This window comes from Lissotriton vulgaris, chromosome 12, assembly GCF_964263255.1.
Source record: "Lissotriton vulgaris chromosome 12, aLisVul1.2, whole genome shotgun sequence".
Classification (NCBI taxonomy): domain Eukaryota; kingdom Metazoa; phylum Chordata; class Amphibia; order Caudata; family Salamandridae; genus Lissotriton; species Lissotriton vulgaris.
This window is the reverse complement of record NC_141700.1, coordinates 754,937,284-754,954,816: the sequence shown is the minus strand read 5'-3', so window position 1 is coordinate 754,954,816 and position 17,533 is coordinate 754,937,284. Positions and strand designations below refer to the sequence as shown.

At 50.4% G+C, this 17,533-nt stretch overlaps 1 protein-coding gene across 1 annotated transcript in view; it reads left to right on the top strand.

The window, feature by feature from the left end:
* The first annotated feature begins 1,567 nt into the window (after positions 1–1,567).
* ARHGEF15 (Rho guanine nucleotide exchange factor 15) overlaps positions 1,568–17,533 on the top strand; it is a 365,779-nt gene continuing 349,813 nt past the window's right edge. Inside the window, exon 1 of the mRNA XM_086946046.1 lies at positions 1,568–1,673. The gene's annotated coding sequence lies outside the window, so the exon portion shown is untranslated. The remainder of the gene's footprint in view (positions 1,674–17,533) is intronic.

The following is a 17,533-nucleotide window of genomic DNA, read 5'->3' as shown; positions in this document are numbered from 1 at the left end:
AGAAAACACACCAAGTGCGACTTTACTCAGGGGCCCTTGAAAGAAAACACACCAGGCACTAATACTCAGGGGCCCTTGAAAGAAAACACACTAAGTGCGACTTTACTCAGGGGCCCTTGAAAGAAAACACACCAAGGTGACTTTACTCAGGGGCCCTTGAAAGAAAACACACCAAGCGTGACTTTACTCAGGGGCCCTTGAAAGAAAAACACACCAAGCGTGACTTTACTCAGGGGCCCTTGAAAGAAAAACACACCAAGGTGACTTTACTCAGGGGCCCTTGAAAGAAAACACACCAAGGTGACTTTACTCAGTGGCCCTTGAAAGAAAACACACCAAGCGTGACTTTACTCAGGGGCCCTTGAAAGAAAAACACACCAAGGTGACTTTACTCAGGGGCCCTTGAAAGAAAACACACCAAGCGTGACTTTACTCAGGGGCCCTTGAAAGAAAACACACCAAGGTGACTTTACTCAGGGGCCCTTGAAAGAAAACACACCAAGCGTGACTTTACTCAGGGGCCCTTGAAAGAAAAACACACCAAGCGTGACTTTACTCAGGGGCCCTTGAAAGAAAAACACACCAAGGTGACTTTACTCAGGGGCCCTTGAAAGAAAAACACACCTAGCGCGACTTTACTTAGGGGCCCTTGAAAGAAAAGCACACCAAGCGTGACTTTACTCAGGGGCCCTTGAAAGAAAAACACACCAAGGTGACTTTACTCAGGGGCCCTTGAAAGAAAAACACACCTAGCGCGACTTTACTTAGGGGCCCTTGAAAGAAAAGCACACCGGCACCTGAACGAAAAGTGCAGTGAAGTCGCTATCATTTATTCACTGGATGGATCTTTCCAGACCTGCCTAGTCTGAGTCACGAGCTAAGGGGTTATTAGTAGCCATCACTCTTTTGCTGGGTGCACTGCCCCTCTTCCCCAAACCAATATCGAATGAATACTAGTGTGTGTATTTGTTTAGGGTTCCATATGGCGCTGCGTGCGCACAAGTGCAGCCTCGCAGCGCTAAAGCGCGTCCGTTCTTTTAAAAATAAACTTTGCTTTTGAAGTAAGAATCGTGCTCGCCCCTTTGAATATAGACTCTGGCAGATTCGTGGCAACTTTCATCTGATTGAGTCATGCACAGATTGCATTAGATCACGGTTTTGTACCATCTCCAGCCCCCTCCACTGCTGCCCACCTCCTCAGCTTCCCCCGTTCCCTCTCCCCCTCCCGGCGCCACCTCTCCTGCCTTCGCCCGGCCCCTTCCACCCAGGCCCGGCCCACCCCTCCGCATGTAGCCCGGCCTCTTCCCTCCCCAGCCCAACTCTCATCCCATCCCCTGGAGTTCTCTCCATCTCCGGCCCCCAGCGCCCTCCGTCCAGGCCCCCGTTCGTCCTCCTTCCTGCCCTTTTACCCCATAGCCACCCTCATACCCCCCCCCCCCCCCCCCACCTCATCCCCACCCACCCACCTCTCCCCTCCCTGTCTGCACCGCCGTCTCCAGCTGGACGCAGAACCCCCATCTGTAACCCCCTTTTCTTCGCCCTCTGTCCCACATTGGAAGCCTTGTCCCCCCCGCCCCCCCACGCTGGAGCCCCCACCCGACTAGACTGGAGCCCCCTTCCTTCGGGCCGGATCCGGACCCCGTGCCGGAACGCTCACTCCCAGGCTGCAGCAGGTACGGGGATGCGGGGCTCGTTGTGCATGCGGGGAGAGCGGGTGCGGTGCATTTTGGGGGATCACGGTGGACATTGTGCAGTGTGGGGGCTGTTTTGAGGTTTATGTGCGGGACAGGTTTGGGGCGTTTGTCTTTGCGGAGGAAGAGACCCCCGTGCGGGGTTGTGTGCGCGTGACAGCGCGAGGCATTGTCTCTGAGACGGACGCGCTGTGGGGCACTGCCCTGGGGGTGAGAGGGGGGGGGGGGGTGCACTGACCATTGGCTGGAAAGACACTGACCGATGGGGCACTGTTAGTGAACGGGCAGCGCTGGGGGAGGGGGCTGGACCTTTCTAGGGGTGCAGGGGTGGGGGAGGGGGTGCCTCGGTACCGTAAATGCAACTTGGGGAGGGGAGCTGTGCATAGGGGGCTGCACGAGCACTTTGGGGAGGGGGCAGGGGGGTGCGATTGTCCAGTGGGGAGGCAATTTGGGGGGCACTGCGGGCGCATTGTTAGCACGGACGTTGGTCATTTGTGGGGCGCAGGGAGGTGTCACGGTCTGTCCATGGTGTGGGTGGTTTGGAGAAGCCCCAGTCCTTGTCCGTGATGGGGGTGGAGAGCTTGAGGGGGCAGTGCCACTCGGGTGGATAGAAGGGGCGGTGGACTTGCCCAAGATGGGTAAGACACAAGGTTTTGGGGGGTCACTGGCGGTTGAAAGGCCCCAGGGCCGGGGGACGGCTAGCCCCCCCCCCCCCAACCCCCCCCAATAGAAACAGCCCCCGCCCATTGAAATCAAACCACTCGGCGCTGCCCAGTGGGGTGCGAAGCGCTGAAGACAGATTAAGGAGGTACTGGCCTACTAAAGAGGTGCAGGCACTGATGGGGGCGGGAGGGGCTCTGAGACGGTAGGGGTGTCTGCACTTTTCATGGGTGTGGATCTGATGATCACAAGGGGCACTAACTCGTGGGTGGCAGCACAGAATGTTTTACAAGCATTACGCTTTTTTGGGGGGGGCAGAAGCACTATGGGGGCGTGGTCTTCAGAGGCTCAAACCAGTGTTGAGGTGGGTACACTGCTCAGGCGGGTGGTCTGAGTCCCGCGTGGGTTGTAATGTGTAGAGTGTGGAGATGCTGCCGGTGAGCGGGCACTGCCCATGGTGGGGGCGCCGCAGCGGGGACCTGTGCATTGGAGAGGGGCTGCAGGTGGGTGGGATAGGGGGCAGTGGATCATCGCTGGGCAGTCTCCATGGGTGGAATCGCCCTGGGCAGGCACTGCCCAGTGGGCGGATGCGTTCACCTGAGCGGCTCGGGGGCTCTCCGTGATTGTACATTTGTGCCCATGCACCGGACTGTGTATATCTAGTGCTTGGGATGGAATTCTGGGCGTACAGGCGCCCTCTCCAGAGTGCAGCGCCAAGATGCTCCTTGGAGTGGTAGTGCGCTATAAAAATGCCCTTTCACATCACAGAGTGCCTGCTCGCTTCCGAGAAGCGCCGGCACCCTCCCTTTAAAGTGCTTCCCCTCTGCTGAGCAGTGCGCCCCCCCCCCCCCCGTACCTGCCGGTCCCGGCCCCTCTGGAGCCTGTGTGTTTCCACCGTCTCTGGCCTCTCTTCGCACTCCTCGTCGCTACCGCAGGGCCGATGCGTCACTCCACACACATGAGCCGGGGTTCAAGACCCTTAAATCACCCGTCTGCGAAGCACAGACCCTGTTGTGGGTGCAGCGTGTCGGCCCTCCAGTGGCACGAGGTGGTCTGTGGTGGCAGCAATGAATGCTGAACACAGGCCCGGGTGTGGGTGCAGTGTGTCGCCCTCCAGTGGCACGAGGTGGTCTGTGGTGGTAGTAGTGCATGCTGAACACAGACCCTGGTGGGGGTGCACTGTCGGTACTCCAGTGGCACCAGATGGTCTGTGGTGGTAGTAGTGCATGCTGAACACAGACCCTGGTGGGGGTGCACTGTCGGTACTCCAGTGGCACCAGATGGTCTGTGGTGGTAGTAGTGCATGCTGAACACAGACCATGGTGTGGGTGTGGTGTGTCGTCCCTCCAGTGGCAGGGGGTGGTCTGTGGTGGTAGTAATGTGTGCTAAGCACAGACCATGGTGTGGGTGCACTTTCGACCCTCCAGTGGCACCAGATGGTCTGTGGTGGTAGTAATGCATTCTGAACACAGACCCTGGTGAGGGTGCAGCGTGTCGTCCTTCCAGTGGCAGGGGGTGGTCTGTGGTGGTAGTAGTGCATGCTGAACACAGACCATGGTGTGGGTGCGTTGTGTCGTCCTTCCAGTGGCAGGGGGTGGTCTGTGGTGGTAGTAGTGCATGCTGAACACAGACCCTGGTGGGGGTGCAGCGTGGCGTCCTTCCAGTGGCAGGGGCTGGTCTGTGGTGGTAGTAATGTGTGCTAAGCACAGGCCCGGGTGTGGGTGCAGTGTGTCGCCCTCCAGTGGCACGGGGTGGTCTGTGGTGGTAGTAGTGCATGCTGAACACAGACCCTGGTTTAGGTGCAGGGTGTTGGACCTCCAGTGGCAGGAGGTGGTCTGTGGTGGTAGCAATGCATCCTGAACACAGACCCTGGTGTGGGTGCACTGTCGGCACTCCAGTGGCACCAGATGGTCTGTGGTGGTAGTAGTGCATGCTGAACACAGACCATGGTGTGGGTGCGTTGTGTCGTCCTTCCAGTGGCAGGGGGTGGTCTGTGGTGGTAGTAGTGCATGCTGAACACAGACCCTGGTGGGGGTGCAGCGTGGCGTCCTTCCAGTGGCAGGGGCTGGTCTGTGGTGGTAGTAATGTGTGCTAAGCACAGGCCCGGGTGTGGGTGCAGTGTGTCGCCCTCCAGTGGCACGGGGTGGTCTGTGGTGGTAGTAGTAGTGCATGCTGAACACAGACCCTGGTTTAGGTGCAGGGTGTTGGACCTCCAGTGGCAGGAGGTGGTCTGTGGTGGTAGCAATGCATCCTGAACACAGACCCTGGTGTGGGTGCACTGTCGGCACTCCAGTGGCACCAGATGGTCTGTGGTGGTAGTAGTGCATGCTGAACACAGACCATGGTGTGGGTGTGGTGTGTCGTCCCTCCAGTGGCAGGGGGTGGTCTGTGGTGGTAGTAATGTGTGCTAAGCACAGACCATGGTGTGGGTGCACTTTCGACCCTCCAGTGGCACCAGATGGTCTGTGGTGGTAGTAGTGCATGCTGAACACAGACCCTGGTGAGGGTGCAGCGTGTCGTCCTTCCAGTGGCAGGGGGTGGTCTGTGGTGGTAGTAGTGCATGCTGAACACAGACCATGGTGTGGGTCCGGTGTGTCGTCCTTCCAGTGGCAGGGGGTGGTCTGTGGTGGTAGTAGGGCATGCTGAACACAGACCCTGGTGTGGGTGCACTGTCGGCACTCCAGTGGCACCAGATGGTCTGTGGTGGTAGTAGTGCATGCTGAACACAGACCCTGGTGAGGGTGCAGCGTGTCGTCCTTCCAGTGGCAGGGGGTGGTCTGTGGTGGTAGTAGTGCATGCTGAACACAGACCCTGGTGGGGGTGCAGCGTGGCGTCCTTCCAGTGGCAGGGTCTGGTCTGTGGTGGTAGTAATGTGTGCTAAGCACAGGCCCGGGTGTGGGTGCAGTGTGTCGCCCTCCAGTGGCACGGGGTGGTCTGTGGTGGTAGTAATGCATGCTGAACACAGACCCTGGTGGGGGTGCAGCGTGTCGTTCTTCCAGTGGCACGGGGTGGTCTGTGGTGGTAGTGCAGTGATAAATGCTGGACCTTGTGTGTCTGCAATACGGATGCCCAGGGGAGGAGTGTGCAGGGAAATGAGACGCATTGAACAGCCAGCCTTACTGACAAAGCCAATGGGCTCGGCTCTGGTATAATGCTGTGCAGAGAAGCCCAACTCAGACTAACCAGAAAGAAAGGTCAAATAATCCGCTTCTCTTGCCTCTACTGAGAGGTGTATGTCTTGACATTCAGCACATCTGGGTCACAAGGACACAGTGCGTCTGAAATACACAACAGAATACACTACAAGAATGCAAGATGAAAACACACTAAGCACCTGACTCGAAGAGAGAGCAACACCGAGGAGATGGGAAGAAGCACAGAGGAAGAGAGAGCAACACAGGAGGTGGGAAGAAGCACATGGGAAGAGAGAGCAACACAGGAGGTGGGAAGAAGCACAGGGGAAGAGAGAGCAACACCGAGGAGGTGGGAAGAAGCACATGGGAAGAGAGAGCAACACAGGAGGTGGGAAGAAGCACAGGGGAAGAGAGAGCAACACAGGAGGTGGGAAGAAGCACAGGGGAAGAGAGAGCAACACAGGAGGTGGGAAGAAGCACAGGGGAAGAGAGAGCAATACCGAAGAGGTGGGAAGAAGCACAGGGGAAGAGAGAGCAACACCGAGGAGGTGGGAAGAAGCACAGGGGAAGAGAGAGCAACACAGGAGGTGGGAAGATGCACGGGGGAAGAGAGAGCAACCCAGGAGGTGGTAGGAAGCACAGGGGCAGAGAGAGCAACACCGAGGAGGTGGGAAGAAGCACAGGGGGAGAGAGAGCAACACAGGAGGTGGGAAGAAGCACAGGGGAAGAGAGAGCAACACCGAGGAGGTGGGAAGAAGCACAGAGGAAGAGAGAGCAACACAGGAGGTGGGAAGAAGCACAGTGGCAGAGAGAGCAACACCGAGGAGGTGGGAAGAAGCACAGGGGAAGAGAGAGCAACACAGGAGGTGGGAAGATGCACGGGGGAAGAGAGAGCAACCCAGGAGGTGGTAGGAAGCACAGGGGCAGAGAGAGCAACACCGAGGAGGTGGGAAGAAGCACAGGGGGAGAGAGAGCAACACAGGAGGTGGGAAGAAGCACAGGGGAAGAGAGAGCAACACCGAGGAGGTGGGAAGAAGCACAGGGGAAGAGAGAGCAACACAGGAGGTGGGAAGATGCACGGGGGAAGAGAGAGCAACCCAGGAGGTGGTAGGAAGCACAGGGGCAGAGAGAGCAACACCGAGGAGGTGGGAAGAAGCACAGGGGGAGAGAGAGCAACACAGGAGGTGGGAAGAAGCACAGGGGAAGAGAGAGCAACACCGAGGAGGTGGGAAGAAGCACAGAGGAAGAGAGAGCAACACAGGAGGTGGGAAGAAGCACAGGGGAAGAGAGAGCAACACCGAGGAGGTGGGAAGAAGCACAGGGGAAGAGAGAGCAACACCGAGGAGGTGGGAAGATGCACAGGGGAAGAGAGAGCAACACAGGAGGTGGGAAGAAGCACAGGGGAAGAGAGAGCAGCACAGGAGGTGGGAAGAAGCACAGGGGGAGAGAGCAACACAGGAGGTGGGAAGAAGCACAGGGGAAGAGAGCAAACCAGGAGGTGGGAAGAAGCACAGGGGAAGAGTAGAGAGAGCAGCATGGAACAAGGGAGGGGAGAGACAAGCAAACAAGGCAAACAGCTGGAAGACACCAGTAATAAGGCTGTGCTCCAGGGGAGGGACAAACACAAGAAGAGGAAGGAAAACCCACTCAAGCTAACAAATAAACATCAGGAAATGAGTGGCAATAAAGCCAACCAAGGGTAAGCAATAGAGGCGGGCCCTAAGCCCACTGTAAACTGAAAATTGGTATTTTCTCAAACCAGACCGCCTACCCTGTTTGGTAGGTGAGACCTAAAGAACCCTCTGAGCACTTGATGCAACAAAAACATTTGTATCCACCCTTTAGTTTAGGGGTAAAAGTCCTGGAACGTCCCATTTCCCCAGACGTGCTTCACAGGAGTGCACACCTCGGGTCTACGGAGGCAAGTCCAGAAGTTCCTGTCAAGGTTCGTGAATTGTGTGCAGTCCCTACTGAACGTACTACACAAGCCTACAACAGGGTCGGCCCCACCTGTCAGCATCACACCATGGAAAGCCACAGACAGGAAGCGGTACCTCTCAAGATCCTCGAACCGCATTACAGCCAAGAGAGAGACAGCTGAGGCTCTACAACACCACAGAATGCTACACAACCGTCCACAACCAGACTTCACATTCACTCAATGTGTGTCTATTGCCTGATGCACAACGGCCTGCGAAGGCTCACCAAGTACAGACTCGGTGGCCACACACTGGAGCCAAATACAGACTAGGTGGCCACACACTGGAGCCAAATACAGACTCGGTGACCGCACACTGGAGCCAAATACAGACTAGGTGGCCACACACTGGAGCCAAATACAGACTAGGTGGCCACACACTGGAGCCAAATACAGACTCGGTGGCCACACACTGGAGCCAAGTACAGACTCGGTGGCCACACACTGGAACCAAATACAGACTCGGTGGCCACACACTGGAGCCAAATACAGACTCGGTGGCCACACACTGGAGCCAAATACAGACTCGGTGGCCACACACTGGAGCCAAATACAGACTCGGTGGCCACACACAAGAACTGAATACCTCAGTGACCCCACACTGGAACCAAATACAGACTCGGTGGCCACACGCTGGAACCAAATACAGACTCGGTGGCCACACACTGGAACCAAATACAGAGTCAGTGGCCACACACTGGAACCAAATACAGACTCGGTGGCCACACACTGGAACCAAATACAGACTCGGTGGCCACACACTGGAACCAAATACAGAGTCAGTGGCCACACACTGGAACCGAATACCTCAGTGACCACACACTGGATCCAAATACAGAACTCGTGGCCAAACACTGGAACCAAATACAGACTCGGTGGCCACACACTGGAACCGAATACAGACTCGGTGGCCACACACCTGGAACCAAATACAGACTAGGTGGCCACACACTGGAACCAAATACAGAGTCAGTGGCCACACACTGGAACCGAATACCTCAGTGACCACACACTGGAACCAAATACAGACTCGGTGGCCACACACTGGAACCAAATACAGACTCAGTGGCCACACACTGGAACCAAATACAGGCTCGGTGACCACACACTGGAACCAAATACAGACTCGGTGGCCAGACACTGGAACCAAATACAGGCTCGGTGACCACACACTGGAACCAAATACAGACTCTGTGGCCACACACTGGAACCAAATACAGAGTCGGTGACCACATACTGGAACCAAATACAGAGTCGGTGACCACATACTGGAACCAAATACAGAGTCGGTGGCCACATACAGGAACCAAACACAGGCTTGGTGACCACATACAGGAACCAAATACAGGCTTGATGACAACATACAGGAACCAAATACAGGCTTGGTGACCACATACAGGAACCAAATTCAGGCTTGTTTACCAAATACAGACTTGGTGACCACATACAGGAACCAAATACAGGCTTGGTGACCACATACAGGAACCAAATACAGGCTTGGTGACCACATACAGGAACCAAATACAGGCTTGGTGACCACACATAGGAACCAAATACAGGCTTGGTGACCACACATAGGAACCAAATACAGGCTTGTTTACCACATACAGGAACCAAATACAGACTTGGTGACCACATACAGGAACCAAATACAGGCTTGTTGACCACATACAGGAACCAAATACAGGCTTGGTGACCACATACAGGAACCAAATACAGGCTTGGTGACCACATACAGGAACCAAATACAGGCTTGGTGACCACATACAGGAACCAAATTCAGGCTTGGTGACCACATACAGGAACCAAATACAGGCTTGTTTACCACATACAGGAACCAAATACAGACTTGGTGACCACATACAGGAACCAAATACAGGCTTGGTGACCACATACAGGAACCAAATACAGGCTTGGTGACCACATACAGGAACCAAATTCAGGCTTGTTTGCCACATAGTAGGGCCAAATACAGGCTTGGTGACCACAGGCCTGACCAGGGGCCCAGAGAGGCCTGGATTATCCAGCAATGGAGAGACTGAGCGGTACTTTGCCTACACTGCCCGGAATAGGCACTCCTGCCCCCATTTCTGGAAGTAAATAAGAATAGTAGAGTCTAGATTCTGCCCCATTCTAGGTGAAATGTCAACAGCAAGAAGGGACGTATCTGATGTCACCAGGAGAGAGAGGGTACAATAAACAAAACATCATCACAGGAGGCAGACCAGAAAACCATTGTCCAAAATGTTAATATATGCTCTGGCCACCGTCTGAATTGTCATGGCAGAAGATTATTTTTGGATTGCATTAGTGTGATCTAGAGATGATTGTTTGAGGAGAGTGACTGCAAAACAGGGTGACACTGAAAGATGCGTTCCTCCCAGGCAGCGAGATGGTCAGGAAACGGCGTCGCTGAGAGAGGTTGACCCTAGGAGTTGCTACATTTGCTGGATGACGAAGGCTGCACTTTGCTACTTACTGCTGCCAGGGCCGGCTGAGTTGCATCCGAGCAAACACTGTAGAAAGTTACTGTAATTTGACATTTGTACAGCATGGGGGCTCCACTAATGTGCATGTTTAAACTATGCGGCTGCAGTGGCTGGCGTGGTGCTCTCGCAACATACATGAGGAAACTTTGGGAAATAAAAAGTTAACATACTCCATTCTTGTCAGGCACTGTTTTGGTTTGGACACAATGTTTTACAACAGTGCCTGACCCCATCATGGCCACCGCGACGACCGGTGCACTTTCAGCATCACGCACCAATAACAATCGACTTCATATGCCACTCATGCAACAGCCAAGCTCCCCAAGCAATGCACGTCTCCTGCATTCTTCACCAACAACCATGCACAAAGTCTTCAAATCTGCATTTTGTACCCACCCCTGATCTAACATACCACTTTAAAATTTCATATGTATGATGACGTCAAAGGCAAAGCTGAAATGGTTCAGTCTGTTCAGCCCTATTGTTCCAAATGGCCGCGGTACTTCGAGTGTTGTCCAGCTGGGGTTTCGCTGACGTCACCAGCCTCAGGCAGGGGCCTTCCAGGCTAACGCGCCTTCAGCGCCTCTCTCATCTGCCAATAGGAAATCAATACTTTTATTAGCTTGTTTTGGACGCATTAAAACTCACTTTCGCGTGAGCTCCTTGACCCTCTGAGTTATGATTGACATCTGAGCAAGTTTTTTTAATATCGCACTCAATGGTGACTTTTTTAGTGAAGCAATATTTCCGGTCCCATCTTGCCCCTCCCCCACATTAAATAAAATATTGCAGTACTGAAATGGGATGAGAGGCGAGGGCCCTAAAATACATTTACAGATTCGTGGAACCAGTACACGAAGTCTCTGTTACAAGGAAGGTTTCCAGTTCTGTGGTCCTGATTTTTTTTTTTTTTAGGTCTTGCTTGAAAGTGCATCAGTCCTTACCTTATGTGATCAACAGAGCAAGAGTTTTCAGAACAGTAGCAAGTGAGGGGCTTGGTCTCCACCTACATGTTGACAACCTTAACTACAAGCATTTGATTGGACAGCAGTTGTATGCTTTCACCTAAAAAGAGTGCTTGGATTACACTTTATTGGGTTTTGGGCTTCCTTACTCCCTTTGATAAACCCTGTGGGTTGAAGATTCGCACACTGAAAATCTTTGTCTATTGTTGTGACATCTCCAAGTTTGTACATATTTACGATGTTTTGACTACGCCTGTTTGTTGCCTTGCAAGGAAGGCTATGCTCAATACTGTAGGCCTCAGATTTTTTTTTTATACTAAGAAACCAGTATACAGGCCTATTGACCTAGTTGGTTATTTGTTATGTAGTAAACCTGTGTTGTATTTAACTGGTTACTTACTCCCTAGCTGCTCAGCCAGTGTGAATGTGATGCTTGGAATGTTGGTGTGAGATTCCTGAATGGAATGTTTGGGTGCCTGAGCGTGTCAGCTGGAGTATGGGCTGACACTATGGATTCACGTGGCTTTAAGACTAATGTACATAGCAACTTGCAACTAATAAACCTACAAAACTCTAACTGGCTACCTGTCTTAGGATACAACATTATGTTACGTGTATTTGTAAAGCACGCTTTCACCTGTGAGTGCAGTGAACAGATGTGTGTTCCTAGCTCTGCCAGGTTGGTTAATTGAAAAGTCAGGTCTTGAGTTCTTGTGGAATTCAAGCAAGAGAAGCCGGCTCTGGTGCAGAGAGGGAGGCCGTTCCACACTTAAGAAGCGATGTAAGAAAACGCCCGTCCTTCTGATCTGGTTCTGTGTGTGAGTAAGAGTCCAGCGAAGCTGAGGAGTCTGGGCGCTTGGAGAAAGGAGATGAGTGTTCAGGTAGCTGGGACTTGAGTTGTGTAGCGCCTTGAATGTGTGTGAGGAGCTTGTTTGTGTCAGGAGCACGTGTAGTTCCCTCCAGTGTGGTGTGATGTGAGTCCTGTGTTTGAGGATACGCCTGGCTTCCAAGTTCTGGCTAGTTTGTAGTCTTCTAGTGAGTTGCTTGGTGATCCCGGCGTAGAGGGTGTTCCTGTTGTCTAACGTGCTGGTGACTAGGCTGCGAGTGATAGTTTTTTCAGCATTGCTTCGGAGCCACCTGACGATTTTCCTCAGCAACTTCAGGGTGTGGAAGCAGGATGCAGTGGTTGCATTGACTTGTGCTGTCATGCTCAGTGTGCTGTCATTTGTAAATATTATCTCAGTTGCCTTCTGTCAGATATGTTCGTTATGACAAAGTGAATAGGCCTGAGTTCTATTTTGTGAAAAGCCTTTGATGACGGCAGTAGGTTTTTAAGAGCGGGTTGTCATTACTCCGTTTTAGTTTTGGCTATGTATTTTGTTACATGGATTTGCACAGATTACCAGAGTACGCAATGGTGTTGACGTGCAGTGCGCACCTCTAAAAACCAAAAACCTGGAGATAGATTTGAAAAGTGATATTCCTGGTTCGACTATTCTAGGAGGGGTTATATATTGTTTTGCCAAATGTAAATTTGTACTTTTTAGTCATTTGTTTACTGTATGCCTGATGAGTTCATTGTGGGAAAGCTTCAACTCAAGACAATAGGGCTCACTTGGTTATGATGAAGGTTTTAATCCTGATTGGTTCATTGGGAAAAGCTATGTCAAATGCCATATATCCAATCTGTTTATAACAAAAAGTTATGATAAAGGCAGTAGGCCTGCCTTTTGTGTATTGTGAAATCCTATGCCATTGGGAATCTAAGGGATGGGTTGTCATTACTCTCAATTAAAGCCTACAGAGAGTTTTGTTTTTACAAGGAATCTCACAGATTAGCGTAGTAGGCAAAGATTTTGGTGTTTGGTGCCCCCTGCCAAATCCCGGGGAAGAAAATTGGCATTTTCAGAATCGCTTCTAAAACTTCTTCAGAGTTTTTTTTTTTGTTGCCAAACATCATTTGTAATTCTATTGAGAGTTTTTATCTGTGTGTGTTTTAAGATCATTCTTAGATGTGGCCTGATAGCTTTAGCTGTCTATTATTATTATTATTATTATTATGCTTCTTATATAGCGCCTGAATCGACCCCCAAAGGGGTATCTCCGCGCTTGCCTTGGGAACCCGTCCTGGCTTTTCCCTGTGAGATAGCCCCTACAGGCAATCCCCAAGGTGAAAGCCAGGCATCCCGCCGCGGGGGGCCGTTGTGGAGATTAAGCAAGCTTAATGCCCAGAGTTGCAGAGTGTGAACCCATGATTAGAGCAGGCACCGAAGCGAGAATTATCGAGTCCATGGACATTTGAGCTCAAGACCCTGCCGCGTCGGGAATTGAACCCTGGTCCCGGGTCTGACCTCTGCTTCAGGGTCTGCCTGCTCTAACCAGTGAGCCACACTTCTCCACCTAACCAGTGAGCCACACTTCTCCACTTCAGGCTTCAGTAAAAGATAGAAGGGCTTTGGTTAGCCCCCTTCAGCCATTGATAGTTTAAGTGTCACTCACATCCAGTTTCTACCCATGGCAGCTTATAGACTGCGAGCAGCTTATAGACTGGGGCAATAGGTCCGACAGCTTCAGCCATTGCCACTGTTGTGTTGTGAGTGACGGTACTTTGCTTGATCACAAGTGCACATCTTACCGAGATGCACTTGTGCGCCTGTAATTTAGGGTTCCACTTCCTCTTTCTTTAGGTCACCTATTTTTCTTTCTTTCTCTTTTTTTTTTTTTCCCATTTTATTTTGAGCCACACAACAATGCCTCAGAAAACGCTACCAAGCGGCTTGCTTGCCGCTCAGTTCATCTGCAGTGGACCCTATTCCTTGCAACCAGTGCTCTTAAACTAGGTGGCCATCTTGGAATGGTATTGTCCATAGTTTATCATTGTTTACATTTCCAAGATCTTTGCCATGTGGGAAAGATATGTCTGGCAACTTTGAATCTGCACTGTAAATATGTTCTCCATGTGCACTTACATTCTAAGATGCCTCCCACTGTTGTGTTTTTGGCTTGTTTTCTTATTCCACATAAACATGGCAGGCGTATGCTTGGAAGTAATATTTGTTTTGTATACTTTTTTATAATTTTAAATTATCTTGCATATACTTGTTAAGCTTGTGTGTTTGATTTTGACTGGTCGAGTAGGTGAATGCTAAAATGAGTTAGTAGGTGGATGAACTGGTGAAAAAGTGCAAAGATGAATGACCGAGTGAATGTATGATGATATATTGAATAGACAAATTCACCATTGGTTGGAGAGGCACTTCACTAATAAGCCAGACCTATTAGCATTGTCAATCCTTGTTTGGCATTTACGGCTGCATTTATCTCTCTTTTGTTTTTTGTTCATCTTATCAGTATTTATCCATTTATTTTTCTTGCACTGAGAAATAGTGAAGCCGCACTAGCATATTTCAATTAAATTAGTCGATGTATGGACACTCCACTTTGTAGATTTATAAGGGTTTAGAGCTAGATGAAAACACATATTTTGCATTAATACTCGTTTTCAAACACCAGTGTTTTGGTAAAAAAAAAATGCATGTTCACATCTTTAGGATTTCTGTCGTTTTTAGGTATGGCCTGACAGCTTAGCTCTCTGCAACACCTTGTGATCTGTAGTGTGAACATATACAAACATAAAGCTTCATGGAGTAAATGCCTCTCACCTTGTGTCATTGGCTGTATCATGCCACCTCTAGGGAAGTGTTTCCATTGCAATCCTCCTGCAGGCATGACATACTTTCCTGCAACTTTCAGCGCACCATGCATGCCTTCACCTTCCAAGCAGCCCTGGGACAATGGCGGCCGAGGTCTCTCATTTACAGGAGTTTGAGCTATTGGCTTTGGAAATGACAATGCCTTTTATTTATGTGTTAATTATCAAAACATAAATAAAAGGCATTGTCCTTTACAATGACAATAGCTTAAATTCTCGCAAATGCAAGACCTATTGCATTGCAAATGCTGGTTATACTTGTTGTAATGTCAGTCTGCCCATCTACTGGATGGGCAGACATGACTGACAGAACCGATACAACACGAAGCCTCACTTTGTTATGTTATGTTAAGTGGTATTTGTAAAGCGCACAGCTACTTGGGAAGAGTGTCCCGGCGCTAATGAACCTCGTAGCTGGACTGTTGCTGTCCCTAACGGGGAAAAGAAACCTTAAGGTTGTTGCTGGAACAGCCATGTTTTCAGCAGTTTCCTGAAGGTCAGTAAGTCCGACACCTGTCTAAGTGTCGCCGGCATGAGGTTCCAGACTCCGGCAACCTAAACCTGGAAAGAGCAGCCTCCAGTACGGCTGCGGGAAAACATAGGGACAAACGCCTGGCGCCGTGATGAAGACCTCAACATAGTAAGTGGCTCTCCTTCTAAGATCGTGTGCACCTGTCCCTTGTAATGCCTTCAACGCCAGGACCAAGGCTTCAAAGCAGATTCTTTTTCGGACAGGAAGCCAATGCAAAGCCTCCAGATGAGGCGAGATCCGAGCTATCGTTCCAAGCATGACGACTGCCCGGCGGCTGAATTCTGGACCACCTGTAGTCTGTTCAATAGGTACTCTGGGAGGCCTAGGTATAGGACATTTACATAGTCCAACCTTGAGACAATGAGGGCTTGGACCGCGGTCTTCCAGTGGGTGCGAGGCAGGCGGGGGAGTCATTTTTTGAGCATCCGCAGGTGGCCAAAACAAACTCCTGCGACTTGGGCTTTCATGGACCGAGTATCATCCAACTTAACACCCAGGTTCTTGACCGTGTTAACCGTGTTCTTTTATATTTTTTAAATATCTGCAGGAAATGCATATTTTCCGTCTGTAGTTATATGTTGAAATTAGTAAACACAAAAAACGGCACCGTAGTTAACAGTGAAGTCTTTGTTCCCAAATACCCCCATGATGTGGACGTTCTTCCCAGCCAGGATCTGTCCAGTGGCATTTCAGGTGGGCTGTGGGGGGCAGATGGGGGCATGGGTCTCTGCTCTTGTGGCCCTGACTTGTGCCCCACCGCCACAGCTGCTAAGTGTACAAGGAGGAGACACAGAAAAAACAAAGACACTGCACCTTCCACACACATTAATTTGTCCAACCACCTTTCATTGAAAAGCAGTGGCCTTTGTTTAATATGTTTAAATCTGACTTTGTATGTGGGTATATATTTATCTGTATCTGAGTATACGAATATAGATATATATGCTCACATACATACAAAGTCATAGTTAAAAATGTTAAGCAAACCTGCTTTTATTAAGCTTGAAGCCCTAATGGCAATGTTGTTCTAGTGGGGTATGACCTTCCATAGGAAAGGCTCTTTAAGTTTTTTCTTTAATATGTTTGGTGCTGTTTGATGAATCTGCACAAAACCTTTAAAAAAAAAGTTCACTTACTTAGTTTGGCTGCTTTATGGGAAGTTTTGTGCTGGTCCATCAAGCGGGACCAAGAAAAAACTGGGTGTCCCAAAACATACATTTTCTATGTTAATTCCCATAGGAAATTTTGCTCATCAGTACAGAATTACACCAAATTTGTCATAAAGTTAGAACTTTACTCTGAAAGTTTGCTTTAAATATGTGCAGTCGTTTTTGACAAATTTGCATTTAACGTGGTGCTCTGTGTGGTCATGAAAGAGTTAATCTCCAAGTAAAGTTATTGACCTCTTGACAGTTGGGTTCAGAGGGAACCTTTTCTCCTGTTGGCCAATGGGGTCCCATAGTACCGAGAACTGTATCACAGGACCTCTCACGCGGATTGGCCAACCGCAACATCTCAGAAAAGTGTTGTAGCAGGCTTTAGAGATCTCAGGAACTTGATGCCCGTGTCCTGAAAAAACAAAAAAAATTACAAATAAGGCGACAGGGTAGGGACACCCTGATCCTCAGGCACTTTTGGGGAAAGGATAGAGAGGGATTTTGTCCTTTGTGATTAACATTTTTTTTTAAACTCATATTCTGGGCCACGGGTACCAAGATGCTCTAAGGGACCCAGGGCAACCCTACCGTGAAGTTCTCCAGTACTACAGGGTAGCCGCTGTACAAGCGAACGACCCATGGTACTGTGGTACTTCCTCTTTAGGGGTTGTTCAAATTATAGAAAGTTGAATAATCTATAAACCCTTCGCTGCTGGCCTCGGCCAACAGCCGTCGCATGCACTACCTTCGTAGTGCTGCGCATGTCCATTGGCCGACCCGGCCCCGCCCACTGCGCTAAACTGCCGCACCGCGGCGAAATTGCCGCCGCGGTTAATTAGTATATTTCAGTGTTTTTTTAGGGTTTTTAACATTGCTGCATGTCTTATTCCAACCTCTAACTATAATGTCAGTTTAACCTTTATAGGATGCCTCACCAGTTTTATCTGTGGCCCAATGTGTGCCCATAAAATCCTAGCAATGCCATTGGATCTACCAAGCATCTTAACTCTGCCACTTCAGGAGCAAGCTGAAGACCTTCCTCTTCAAGCAACACGTCTCACCACTTGATGGCTGCATTTGATTGGCTGTCATAGTACTCCTGGGTGTGTTTTCTTTAGTTAAGATTACCCAGAGTGAGAAGTTTCAGAGACATGAGTTCCATTATCCTGGCACTAGTTATGTGAGCTCTTACCAACTAGAGCTGACCCTCTTAAA